This window comes from Peromyscus maniculatus, chromosome 19 (assembly GCF_049852395.1).
Source record: "Peromyscus maniculatus bairdii isolate BWxNUB_F1_BW_parent chromosome 19, HU_Pman_BW_mat_3.1, whole genome shotgun sequence".
Classification (NCBI taxonomy): Eukaryota; Metazoa; Chordata; class Mammalia; order Rodentia; family Cricetidae; genus Peromyscus; species Peromyscus maniculatus.
The window spans coordinates 1,811,494-1,823,618 of record NC_134870.1 but is presented as its reverse complement, the minus strand read 5'-3'; positions in this window follow the sequence as shown (position 1 = coordinate 1,823,618).

Below are 12,125 nucleotides of genomic sequence, written 5' to 3'. Positions count from 1 at the left end.
AAGGTTGGCTTTGCCACATCTCCATTTAGGGTGAAGTTTATTTTCTGATCTTTTAAATCTGTGTCAGGCCTGTGATTTACTTCAATCTGTAGAATGTAGCAGAAATAGTATTGGATAATTTCTGAGCCTAGATCTTAAGACACCTTTCAAAGTCCCGATGAAGTCCAGGCTAGCTTCTTTGAGGCTGAGAGAGCAGGGGGACTAACATGCTCAGCAGTGGCCCACGCTGATGCAGGCACATGACTGAGACCATAAAACCAGCCAGGCCACTGCACACCTGCCACCTGACTGCCACACAAGTGGCCCTAAGTGGGTCCAGCCAAAACGGATGTCCCGCAGAATTAGAAAGCAGTATGTTTGGGAAGGGCTCACTAAACAGTGATAATCAGTAACACAGTAATCTGTACCAAAAGCGGGGTGCGGCCCCCCAAAACAACTAAAACCAAATTGTTTGATTGGTCTGATCACTATTATTGTGTCACTTACTACAGCATCACATACAGCCAGGCTGGCCTTGAATTCATGTACTGGAGAATGACCTCAAGTGCCTCATCTGTCTGTCATTTCTTCCCAAGAACTGGGAATCCAGCTGTGCGCCACTGCAGTCCCCATAGTTTTTAAGGGGATTATAATATATATACATACATAGTTTAAAGTACAAGGATGCTTCTGAGTCCCCAGCTTCCTGGGCAGAGGGGAAGCTATTCATATGAAGCCTGGAAATTCTCAGAGAAAAGGACATAACATTTCAGATGGTTGAGTCCATAGAAAGAAGAATTAAGGGCCTGAACAACACAACCAATTCCAGGGGACGAGAATGGTCCCTGATCAAAAGAGATCCATTGACTTTGTTAGTCGGCTTTCCAGCACTGTGCAAGAAGCAACCTGTGAGGAGATCTCCTGCTGCTGTCATTTTGGACCCACAGTAACACAGAGATCGTGAGCAGTATGAACAGTGAAATAAAGCTACTACCTCATGGTGAGCAGGACGGGGGGGCCTGGGTCGCAGGGCTCCTCCAATGACCTGACTTCTTCCCAGTTGGCTCCACTTTCTAAAGACTGGTTTTTATTTATGTATATGTCTGTCTGTCTGTCTGTCTCTCTGTGAGTCTGCAAAAGTGTGTACAGGTGCCTGCAAGGGCCAGAAGAGGCTATTGGATCTCCTGGAGTTACCCACAGTTGTGAGTAACCCATGTGGGTCCTCTGCAAGTACAGCAAGAACCCTAACTGCCAAGCCACCTCCCTGCCCACTGGCCTCACCTTCTGAAGGTCCCATGCAGTGCCAGGGCAGGAGCCGTCCTTCAATGGTCCACTGTAGCACACCCCTTAGAGAGGACACACCTGGAAAGCCCAGGTGGATTTCAGAATTGTCATGGACCAATGAGCATTGAGTATCTGCAGTCCTTCCTTTTTCTGACTAGGAATGTCTAGCCGTTGCTGTCTGGTTCTTTTTTTTTTTTTTTTTTTTTTTTTGTCCACCATGCTGTGTTTGGGGCAGAATGATGCAGATTCCTGTAAGAGGAAGGGATAAGTCATATGTTCCCCACCCCTTCCTTTTCTTTCCTAGTTGACATTTGTACTGGTTAAAGATCAGCACACAGACATCTCAAGTCTGGTATATCAGAGAGGCCACATTCGTATCTGGAACTAAATGGGGTGACCGAATGCCCTAATGGGAATAGTGTTTGGAGATTGGTGTTTCTCCTGAAGGAGGGATGTGTTTTATCCTGTATAGATGATATTGCCAAGACAGAACCAATAACTTCTCCCTGCCCTGCATACACATTCCTCCATAGGATCCCTTTGCTGCCTTCTCCATCAAGAGGCAGAGTCTGTGAACCAGACCAGGTTCAGCAGCTGTCACAGAAGGGACACTAAGCAGCATGGAGCCCAGGCTTCAAGCCTTAGCTTCTGCTCTGAAGTTCCTCCTGGAACTTCTGCCTCTGTGAGGATGAACGGCCCCATGAAGTCAGGGGCTAGCCAGCCCACAGGACCAACTGCCAGACTCACAGGTGAAGCTAGCTGAGATCTCTCATCTGCACCAGCTGACCAGACGACAGCAGCCAAGCTGTCCAGGTGGCGAGAAGCCAACCACTGACCCCTAGAGTCATGGGTAAATAAAAACAGCCACTATTTTACATAGTGGTAACTGATATGATAGAGACATCTACCGTACAAGGAAAACACACTTTCTCACTTTCTTTCAAAGTAGCTCCTGTGCTATTAGGTGGTGGGTACAATGAGGAAGGTTCAGGTCCGGTACCGTGGTTCCCGCTGTATAGTTCTTGGTTGAAGGTCTTGGCTTGCCTTAGAAGAGGGGCACCTGTGCACATGTGGAGCACTCCATTAACTGCTTTGAGCTGGGGGTTTCTCAGGAGTGGAGAAGGACAATGGTGACTTGAACACTTAGTATCAGACACAGTGCCAAGCACTGGCCTTGGAGCGCCCAGTTTAACAAGGGGTTCTATTGTAACTATTCCCATTTGAGGCAACTGAGCCTTGCAGAAGGTATTTTGATGAAACTCAAGCCTAGTCTCATTCCAGAGGACTGAACCATAGTGCTAAGACCCCACCTTCCCTGGAACAGAGTGTTACAGAGATAGACAAGACTGCCGTGGGGGTCAGGGGCTAAGGATGGAGTGTGGAAACAGAGTTGATAAAGCTAGTAACTTAGGTTTCTTTTCTCCAGATTTTCAGATCCCCAGCCTGGTGACTTTCCCAGTTTCTGCAGTGGGACATATGTGAAAAATTATTTTCAAGGTCTGGTGGGTAGACCCAGGAGGATTGTGAATTTGAAACCAACTGGGACTACATAGTATATGTTCTGGCCATCTACATAGTATATGTTCTGGCCATTTACATAGTATATGTGCTGGCTATCTACATAGTATATGTGCTGGCTAGTCTACATAGTATATGTGCTGGCTAGTCTACATAGTATATGTGCTGGCTAGTCTACATAGTATATGTGCTGGCTATCTACATAGTATATGTGCTGGCTAGTCTACATAGTATATGTGCTGGCTAGTCTACATAGTATATGTGCTGGCTATCTACATAGTATATGTGCTGGCTAGTCTACATAGTATATGTGCTGGCTATCTACATAGTATATGTGCTGGCTAGTCTACATAGTATATGTGCTGGCTATCTACATAGTATATGTGCTGGCTAGTCTACATAGTATATGTGCTGGCTAGTCTTATGTCAACTTGACACACAAACTAGAGTTACCTTAAAGGAGAAAGCCTTAATTGAGAAAATGCCTTCATAAGATCCAGCTGTAGGGCATTTTATAATGAGTTTTTGATGTGGGCAGGCCCATCTCATGGTGGATGATGCCAGCCCAGGATTCATAAGAAAGCAGGCTGAGCAAGCCAGGGAGAGCAAGCCAGTAAGCAGTACTCCTCCATGGTTCTGCATCAGCTCCTGTCTCCGGGATCCTGCCCTGCTTGAGTTCCTGTCCTGACATTCTTCCCTGATGAACAGTGCTGTGGAAGTGTAAGCTGAATTAACCCTTTCCTCCCCAGCTGCTTTGGTCATTGCTTTGCTCTTGATGTTTTATCACAGCAAAAGTAAACCTAACTGAGACAGTATAAATACATCCATGTTGTGAATAAACACACACATGTATACATTTTGTGACCCTGTCATAAAGTAAGATGATAAAGTAAAGCTTCATTTTTATATCAGTTAACTTTGCGTAGCCGTGAGCAGCTCTCTGACACGTTAGGGGAGGAATGACTGAGTCGGGGACATAGTTTCAGAGGACTGGTCCATAACTGCTTGGCTGCACGAGCTTGAGCAAAACTTCATGGTTGTTGTGTAATATTCGGATTGCATTCCGAAACTCCCAAGACTGCCAATCAAGTTCGTTTGCTACTAGCTGACCAAAATTAACCATGGAGCACTGAGGACAGATAGACAGAGGAAGCAGTAGAGCAGGGCTGAGATACGGTCTGAGCCCTTTTGGATTGAGGAACAAGAGAGACAGAGAGAGAGGGAGAGAGACAGACAGACAGACAGAGACACAGAGAGACAGAGAGACAGAGAGGGGAGGTCATTGGTTGTTTCTCTGATCATTCAGGTTCTTGCCCCAATATCTGACTCTGAGTATTTGTTGATAAAGAATAATTAGATAAATACTTCTCATGGTAGCAGGAACATGTGTAGAGAACAACTGTTCACAGACTGGAAATAGTGACAGGAAGTGGCCAGAGAAGATCCAGTAACCTAGTTTCTCCAGCTAGACTCCACTTCCTTAAGTTTTCAGACTCCCTCAAAATAGTGTCACCAGCCAGGGACCAACAACCAAAAACACAAGTGTGTGGTGGACATTTCAGATTCAATCCACACCAAGTTCTACCCTAGGGAGTCTGGCAAGTCCTGCTGCCATCACCAGGTGAAGAGAAGTCACACCAGCTTGGGCTCTGGAAGGCAAGAGGGAGCTCATTTCATCTCCCCGGTATGATCTCCTCGGCACACACTTAATTATTTGGCTCTTGCCAGCTTTCCAAAGACTAAGCTTAGATAGTTGTCTATCTCACAATCAACTAGTAAAATGTGAGTTCAGAATTCAGAAGAAACTTCTCAAGCTGTACACCAGTGCAGTGAGCTTCCAAGGTCTCTGTACAGCCACCTTACGAGGAAACGTGATGCCGAGAACAGCCAGCATCTCTAGCCACACCCTGAGCTGGGTTCAAGCTCTCTCAACTACAACCCCTGGGGAGAGTGGGTAGCAAGGGAGACATGGATAGGAGGAAGGGGGCTTCATAACAGAATCCCGGGGATAAAAAGTAGGAAATACACAAAAGGGCAATTGTGTCAGGAAACAGAGGAGGGGCTAAGGATGGAGCTCAGCTGGTAGAGTGTTTGCCTCATCTGCAAGAGCTACAGCTTCGGTCCCTAATGCCTCATAAACTCATAGTGTTTCAGCCTGTAATCCCAGCTCTCCCAGAGGAGGAAGCAGGGGGATCAGAGTTTCAAGGTCATCTTTGGCTACACAACAAGTTTGAGGCCAGCCTGGGCTACATGGGACACTGTCTCAAAAAAAAAATTAGAAGATCCATTAGAATGAAGGACCCATTAGAGAAAGAAGTAAAAATGCCATTGCACACACCTGTAATCCTACCCACTGGGAGATGAGAGCAAGAAGATCCAAGTTCAAGATCAGCCTGAGAGAGGCTCTCAGAGAGAGAGAGAGATGAAATAGAGAAATGAGACATTTTACACACACACACACACACACACACACACACACACACACACACACTTTAACTGGCGATGAAAACTCAGACCTTTACTTCCAAATACCTCCCAGGAAACAACTCTGACACACCTCGGAGAATCCACCGCCCGTCCTGTCCCACAGATCCTGCTACAACCTCCCTGCTCCCCTGGTTCTTACGAGGCCTAGAGCTTCCCAGGCCCTTTGCAAAGGGCTGTCTCTGCTCTGCCCAGCCTGTGATGTTGTCCTCTTCCAAACATTTTCACAAGGAGCAGCCAGGGACCTGCCTGCTCCAAGGGAGGATTTACTGTATTTACAGAACTGTGTCAGTGGGTGGCCCACTGGGTTTGAACCTTGATAGGGGACAGCAAAACAAGGAGGTTTGCATAATCAAAGCTACTCTAGAGTCTGTTTGGAAAATGCATGGAGTTTTGAGGGAAATCCCAAACATATTTTCTAAGGAATCTGGTTCTCTCTTCTGAGTTCCATACCACCCACAATTCCCATGTTGTATCTTTGTATACTCTAGATTTTCCTCTTTTTTTTTTTTGTTATTTGAGTCGGAGCTCACACTGTAGCCTAGGCTGGCCTGGCACTTACTTTGTACCCAGACAGGCCTCAAATCTAGAGTAACCTTCTCCCTCAGCCTCCCAAGTGCTGGGGTTACAAATGGAAGCCACCTTACCTGGTTCAGATTTCACATTTGTGAGGCTTTAGAATAATTGGGCAAAGATTCACCAATGGCTACAAAGAGCTTTGTAGCAAAGCCTTAGGGATGGGTGGGCTGCAGCCCGGGATGGGTGGGCCGCCTCAGAGGATGGTCTCACCCCCAGGAATGGAGGCAGCAGCAACTGCACTCAGTAGGCATCAATAAAAGAGAAATGAGAGGTTTCAGGGACATGGGAGAAGTGAAAGATGTATCTAGAAGGAGTCAGGAAAAGTGTGTGGGGGAACAAGGTCAAAATACATTGTATGAACTTCTCAAAGAATTAGTAAAAATGTATTTTAGGAGTATTGGTAGTTTAAGGAGTTCTTTTTGTCTTTTCTCTTAAAAAACAACAACAACAAAAACTAGTGTATCTTCCCAAATGATGCAAAAGAAACACTGCACACTAACAGTCACGTGCTGGTAGCGGGAACACAGGTAAAACGCCAGTGAGAACACCATACCGGTTCCCCTTCTCCCACCCCCCCACCCCACCCCCCCACCCCCGTGTTCACCTTCCGCTTCGCAGAGACTAACAAGCACTAAAGTTGCACGCAGTTTTTAGACTTCCCAAGGAAACATAAGCAACAGTCTCCGTGTATTTATTTCCTCAGACACACGGCCATCCTCCTTTGAGGGCTGCATGAAACCCCGGCTTTGTGATGAGAACCTGCTACCTCCATCTGAGTGCTGCCCAGAGGCATGCTCCTGTTCCCAGTGGCCTTCAGCAGACTCCTACTTGGTCAGCACTGTGTTCAGCTGAGCAAAGGAATACAATGGCTTCGATCTTTTTTCCTGCAAGCTTGAAAGCAAACACCAGAGTAGATCCCGGTGTGGTAGTGTCTGCCTCTAACCCCAGGAAGATCATGAGTTCGAGGCCAGGCTGGGCTACACAGTGAGACTATGTTTCAAAACAAAAACAAAAATAAAACAATCTCTGAAAAATGATGAGGAGCTGCATCAAAGGTCACACCCTGGAACCACAGGTTCCTAGTGTTGGGGATAGCCATGACCTGGTACCCGAGGTCACCAGCACTGGATGGAGCTCTCCTTCCTTGCTGTCTGCCCCATTTCCTCAGTGATAAGGCGATACAACTCCAGAATAGTATATTAACTCCAAAGGACCAGCACAAGTCGGAGGGGTGGGGAGCAGGAGGAAGGGCATTGGAATGCTTTGTTGCTTTTTTTTTTTTTTAAATCTTTTCATGCTCTGCCACGGCCACCTCAAGGCTCCGCCTCTGCATCTCAGTCCTGCTGGTGAGTCTGCAGCAAAGGCTGCCACAGAGCCAGCCGCCATCTCTCCCATACACCCTGTTTCTCAAAATCTTGTCCCCCAGACCCAGATGACACACTGCTTCTTGGGCAAGACCTCATTTGCTCTTCTGGTCCTCTGAACTCCAAATGTCTGTCCCCATCCAGGTCCAGCTACTGTCTGTAAGTCATCCAGGCAGCATTCCTCCACAGCCTGTCACGTCCTTCTGAGGCCCTCTTTCCCTGTAATTTGAGCGTCCTGACACCTCTCCGTGAAGTTTGTGATGATGGAAGTGCCCGGGCTGTGTGTGTCTGGAGTGGTGATGGCCCCCAGAAACCCGTTTTCCTACCTCCTGTTTGGGGCATGGAGTGAGGCCGGGTCACTCACTCCTTCTTTCTCCCAGCACCTGTATGCATGGCGAGTGGTGGGGTCGTGTTTGCTGGTAGAGCGCCTGCCCGCAACACCAGGAGCTCTGGGTAGCCAGAGACAATTCTGTGGGACAAAACCAAAATATGTAATTTATTTTTATTTTATGTGCATTGATGATTTTTGTCTGCATGTATTATCTGTGTGAGGGTATCAGAAGCCCTGGAGGTGGAGTTATAGACAGGTGTGAGCTGGGTGTGGGTGCTAGAAACTGAACCCAGGCCCTCTGGAAGAGCAGCCAGGATGCTAACTGTTGAGTTATCTCTCCAGCCCTTCCAAACCTTCTTTTAAGTTTTGTTTGTTTGTTTGTCTGTCTGTCTGTCTGTCTGTCTGCCTGTTTGCTTGTTGAGTCTAGGTGGAAGTAGCCCAGGCTGGCCTCTTTTTAATTTTTTTTTTTTTTAATCAGTCTCAGTGTTTTTCTCAACCTGGCTTTGAGCTTTCAATCAATCCTGCCTCAGCCTCCTGATTAGCCGACCACAGGCTTGTTCCGAAGCTTTTTCCTTTGCTTCCTAGAACTCAAAGGGACAACAGAGGCTGCCAGCCCAGGGCTGACTGCTCAGCAAGGCCCTAGCTCTGTAGCTCAGTCTGACCTGCACATTTGCTTATGCTGAGAGAAGTTTCCAAAGATCTGGAGAGGCTGAGAAGAAAATTCAGTTTGTGCTGTTCCCTTTCCCAGTGAATACTTATGGAATTCGATGTTTTATTACATTTAGTGTGTGTGTGTGTGTGTGTGTGTGTGTGTGTATGTGTATGTGTGTGTGTATATGTGTGTGTCTGTGTGTGTCTGTGTGTGTATGTGTGTGTGTGTATGTGTGTGTGTGTGTGTGTGTGTGTGTGTGTGTGTGTGTGTGTGTGGAGGTCAGAGGACGACCTGTGAGAGTTGCCCTCCTTCCACTGTGTGAGTCCTGGGGATTGAACTCAGGACATCAGGCTTGGTATTTGGGAGCCTTTACCTGCTGAGCCATCCTGCTGGTCTGGGTAATTTTTTATGTTCTGAGACAGGATCTTTCTATGTAGGCCTGGCTGTCCTAGAGCTCACTATGTAGACCAGGTTGGCCTTGAACTCACATAGATCCTCTTGCCTCTGCCTCCCCAGTGCTAGGATTAAAGGCATGTAAATTGCCTGACCTGGCCCTGGAATTTTTATTGAAAGTAAAATTGCTAAAATATTCACCAAGTTGCTTCAGTTGCAAGTCTAGTGCTTTTGTGTTCCCTGAAGGTTGAATTTATTGTATGCAAGTCAACTTAAATAAATGTACATGCCTTCAAAGATACATTTATCTTCCGCATCTAAGAGGGCACTTAGTAAATCTGGAGCTGAACAGAGGGTGACCTCTGACAGGAAAAGATGAGCATCACTTCAAGGGTGACATTTGCAATCCACATTCCAGGAATGCTGTTTGTTAAGGAGCATGCTCTTGAAGCTGAGTGCCAAGGCTCCTACTCTCGGGTCCAAGACAGTTCAACATAAAGGCATTCCAAAGTTTCAAAGGAATTCAGCAGCTAGCAGTCAAGTCACACTTCAGTCCTGAGGCCTGGTTGGAGACGAGAGTGTGTGTGTGTGCATGTGTGTGTGGAAAGGTGCACACACACATGTCAACCTTGAGTACCATTTCTTGGAAGCCATCACTTTGTTTTATGAAAGCTCTCTTGCTGGGCTCTGGGCTTCCCAGTTACACTAGGCTGACTGGTCAGCAAACCCGAGAGCCACCTGACTCGGCCTCCCTTGAGCTGGGCTCACAGCATTTTACAGAGATGCTGAGGCTCAAACTCAGGTCCCAACACTGGTGTGCCAAGCACTTTAGACTGAGATATCTCCCTGGCCCCAACATTTCCTATTTTCTCATGTCCAAACAACCAGACTCCGAGTGGTTAAGGCTTTCCCCATCACAGACAGGCCCCTCTGAGCTGTCATTCTGTCTAAAGGCATATGGTTCCATTAAAAGTTTCCTACATCTTTGTGAGCACTAAATTTCCTAGTTTCACCAAGATGCAAAACCATGTCCAAGTCACATCCAAAAATGCTCGAGGAGGAGGCAAAGGGTATGACTGTAACGTCAGGGAGTACAGAGCTATGTCTGTAGAAAGAGAACGGACAACGGCTGGAGGTGTAGCCCAGTGGGCAGTGTTGGTCTAGAATGTGCTCTCACCACCAGTACCAAATAAACCAGATGTGGTAATGCACCCTGTAGTTCCACGAACCTCAACTCACTATGTGGGTGAGACTGACCTTGCTCTCTTGCTCCCCTGCCTCGACGCCCCCGTGCTGGGGTCACAGGAATGTATCAGCACATCTCGTAAGCAATGTTTTCCTGATTTTTGTTTTTGTTTGTTTAGGCAAGGTCTTGATGACTGTAGCTCAGGCTGGTTGAGAACTTACAGCTATCCTCCTGTGTACTGAGAATACAAGCAAGGGACACTATGCCTAGAATTCACTGCCTCCACAGTACTGGAACTTAGTATCTTCTCTCATCTCCACGGAGCAGAGTACAGGAGCAGGATCTGGCCATGTTCCCACTTTTCCCATCAGGAAGACGGGCTGAGAAGAATATCTATGTTATAGCGTTTATGGTCATCTGTCAAAAGCCTGTTCTCCTGAGGCTGCAAAGGCATGCAGGCCATAGGAAGTCTCAGTGACAATGCAGACATCAGGGGACATGTGCTCAGGGTAAGCCAGACAGCTTCTTGGAGTGAGCAGAGGAGAGACCACGGGGTACACTTGCTGTGCAGCAGAGTTCTGGTGGCATTTGACAGACGGTATCTTGAGGTATTCGTTATCTATTTGCATGTATGCTTTGTGCCCCTATCAAGATGTACATGTATGGAGGGAGGGGCCCTAGAGGTCCTGGGTCCAGTTTCTCTGCGACCCCAGCACTGACTACAGTGTCTTATACATGGCAGACGTGTGACAATACTGATTGCCAGTTGCCCAGAGGACCGGGACTCCTGGAATAAAAACTTTATTATGAAGAGCCTATTCCTCGATGGAATTTCATGGCTATTGTAGTTTGATCAAGTCAATATATGAAAAGCTAACACACAGCTGCTTCTGCTCATGAACTTTCTGACCTTTTGTCTCACATACTTCAAGTTCTGATACCATTAACATACAGCCAAAGTTACCCCCACGAGGCAAGTCCCATGGCTGTCCATACTTTGTGGATGGGGAAAACACGGCACAGAGAACTAAGGTTATTTGTCTCCAGCATGAGGAAGTGGTGGAGCTGAGATTTGGACCCAGTGGGAGAAGGAATGGGGTGTCATTCCTCGATGACACTCCCTGCCAGGGTGACAAGAAGAGAGCGTGGCCTCCTCTGATGGGAAAAGAAGTATGAGAGCCAGCGGCGTGTCCAGCTCCTGCTGCAGAGCCCCGTGAGAACATGGGGCTGTGTCTGTCTTCCCAGCCGGATCCAAGGAGGACCATTTCCTCTGGAGGCTCTTTGCAACCAGCCTACCTGCAGAACATTGGCTCAGTCTCTCACCAAAGCCCTCAGCAGAGACCCTTCAAGACCCCCTCTGCTCAGGCCCCTCCCTTTGGGGCTCCTCCACCAAAGCACCACGCTGATCCCTCAGTCAGGCCACCAACAAAGACACAGCCCTGCCTCTTCCCCACACTGTGCTGTCCCTCCGTGACTTTTTTTTTCTTTTATGATTTTCACCCAGCCTGTTGTTAGCCTGCTGTGTTTGGAAATGGTAGATGATTAAACCTCCTGGCCAGGTGTAAACGCAACCTTTGTCATCTGAGGCTGGGAGAATTACCTTGCTGGGCTACCTACCACCTCCCTGAAGCTCCTGAACTCTCTGCCTCCACCAGACCCTCTCTCAGGGCTGAGGTCTGCAAGGCTTGGGCCTCCGTGAATGATTGCCGTGCTATGAGCCCGGTCCAGAAGCCAGAGAGTCCAGTGTATCCAAGGGCCACAGACACTGAAGCTACCCAAAGCTTAGGAATGACCCCTCCTCCTCCTCCTCCTCCTCTCTCTCTCTCTCTCTCTCTCTCTCTCTCTCTCTCTCTCTCTCTCTCTCTCTCTCTCCTCTCTCTGTGTGTGTGTGTGTGTGTGTGTGTGTGTGTGTGTGTGTGTGTGTGTGTGTGTGTGTGTTGGAATTTTTACCAGGTAAATAATAAAATATGTAAACATGTAATCATTGACTAAGCCTTTAAACCTGAATGGTTTAACATTTTTAGTAATATTCATTCCCACTGGTCCCTTCCTTTGCCTCAGTAGTTACCAGTAGCCTTCAGAGTCCACATGTCCACGCGATGAGACTTTTAAGTTCAAGCTCAGAGCGGCAGTCAGATAGAGAAATGGGGGCAGACTGAGGTTCCCTTGGCAGGATATATCCTAAACCTCTTCCTTCAGGGGAGACCCTTTGGTCCACACCACATCTGACCACAGGCTTGAGGCTGGAGAGGCCAAGGCAGGACTCCCAGGCTGGAAACTGCTAACTTAAAGGACAGAAAGTCCTGGATCTACATTAAACGCACTACCGGCAGCCCAATGTCCTGGTGAAGCAGC